Source organism: Ailuropoda melanoleuca, chromosome 13, assembly GCF_002007445.2.
Source record: "Ailuropoda melanoleuca isolate Jingjing chromosome 13, ASM200744v2, whole genome shotgun sequence".
Classification (NCBI taxonomy): Eukaryota; Metazoa; Chordata; class Mammalia; order Carnivora; family Ursidae; genus Ailuropoda; species Ailuropoda melanoleuca.
This window is the reverse complement of record NC_048230.1, coordinates 91,443,173-91,445,134: the sequence shown is the minus strand read 5'-3', so window position 1 is coordinate 91,445,134 and position 1,962 is coordinate 91,443,173. Positions and strand designations below refer to the sequence as shown.

Sequence of the window (1,962 nt, the reverse complement as noted above, 5' to 3'; positions counted from 1 at the left end):
TTGGGGGGTGGGATTGACAGTGTGTTTTGAGGTGTGTGTGTGTGTGTGTGTGTGTGTAGCTGTGTGTCTGCCCTGGGCCTCTGCAGAAAGCTTTAAAAACAAATAACTTACCTTTTGAGCGCCAGTGCGCACCCCTCTTCCCCAAGCCCTGGGAAGAACAGTTAAATTGCTCCCCTCATGCTCTGAGACCCTCATGCTCTGAGACCCCTCAAGCTGGGAATCTGGTTCCTTTGGCTCCCCAACACACAAAGTGTGCATACACCCCACAACACACTTCCCGGGTGCACTGGGCTGGCCTGCCACTCCTGCGAGCCTACTGAGCTGCCCGTGGCTTTCAAAGCCACGCAGACTTTGGCTTTGGGGGCTCCTGCCCTGGCACTTTCTAGGTGGTTTCATTAACCCCCTCATTATGAATGGGTCAAACCATTTGAGGTTCAGCGCAAAATGTTATGCCAGCGACTGCATCTGGTTCAAAGCAATGCAGGCCTGAGGTACCTGGGGAAGAGGGAAGGGCTGGCTTCCCTGCATGGACTGCTCTTCCTCACTGTCCTTCTAGACTGACCCTCACACAGACCTTCCATTCTCGGTGCTCACCTCAGGGCCTGCCACCTCGCCCCTGTCTTCTGACACTATTACCCATCACTTTGGGTGGGTGGGGCTGATACCCACTATTTCCTATTTGTTCTTTACCTCTGAGATGGGGGCACAGGGGATGGATCCTCATGGCCCAGCCTGTTTTTAAAACCGAGAAAAGAAGTCCACATCAAACACCTGTAATACGCCAAACCCCTCAATCTGGGCTTGCTGGGGTGTTGGTAGCTGGCCCAAGACAGATGATAATCTGAACCCAGAAGCTGGAGCAAAAATAAAAAGGAAGTACATGGTTGCGAGGCTTCTAACTTTTACAAAAGAGCCCCTCAAGAAAGCAGAGAACAGAGACCCCCCTCAAGTGAATTCCATGTGTCCCATTATTGATTCCTTTATTCCCCCTCTCTCCTCCCGCCTCAACCCGCACCTCCTGCCCTGTTTGTTTTAGTTACGAAATGCTGTGGGCACCTCGGTTGTGACTGCAAAGTAACCTTGAAACACGGCGTCCTGAATGTCAGAGACAAATAGCAGTCTCCCAACCGTCGACTGCAGCTGGCGGGGCTGCCTGCGCCCTGAGCTCGGCGATCGGACAGTGCTCTTGCCCGCCAGCCACCTCCTTGCGGGTCGCCGAGGAGCTCCGAGAAGGCGAAAGCCGTGGCGGCCGGACTAGGCGCGCCTTGCGCGCCTTCCGGACCCGCTCCAGGTCTTAACTGTAACAGGGAGGGGCCTCCCAGGAACAGCGGCAGGCGAGTTCAAGGTGTGTACACAGTTTTTCTAAATACGACAGCGCTTTGCAAATTGGCTCTGTCACCGTCTCGTCGTTTCGACAGGGAATGAGCACCGAGAACGAAGAAACCCGGGATGAGTAAATGCGGCGTTTCTAAGGCTCCGCGGAGGGGCAACCGGGCGCGGAGGCCGGGCGCGCCTTCTGACAGGCGCACCAGGCGCCCGGCGCTATGGGACCGGGCGGGGGTCAGAGCCTTGGGCCCTCGTGGGGTGGCTTCCTCCTAGGTTCCTCCTCCCACGGGCACTCCCCGCGCGCGCAGGGGGAAAGGGGGCTGGAGCAGGGAACCTGAGAGCCAACTCGCCCCGCTCGCCCTGCCTGCTACCGGTGCGGGGCGCGGCGGCACTGGGGCAAACGCCGGGCGCCGAGGGGCAGGTGCCAGGCGCCTGCCGAGGCTTCCTCTCACCTAGGTGTGAGCTGATTATTCAAATGGGCTGCCCCGGGTCTGGGGATTGGAGGCCCGCGCCGGCGCGCCGCGCTATATCACCAGCCGCCCACGTCACTGCGGCACTTGTCCGCTCCGCGGTCCACACCTCCTCCTCCTCCACCTCCTCTCCTCCTCCACCTCCTCCCTCTCTCCACCCCCCCCC

At 59.0% G+C, this 1,962-nt stretch overlaps 1 protein-coding gene across 1 annotated transcript in view; it reads left to right on the top strand.

Moving 5' to 3' along the window:
* The first annotated feature begins 1,131 nt into the window (after positions 1-1,131).
* The window catches only part of FOXA2 (forkhead box A2), a 4,469-nt gene continuing 3,638 nt past the window's right edge, over positions 1,132-1,962 (top strand). Inside the window, exon 1 of the mRNA XM_034641840.1 lies at positions 1,132-1,345. The gene's annotated coding sequence lies outside the window, so the exon portion shown is untranslated. The remainder of the gene's footprint in view (positions 1,346-1,962) is intronic.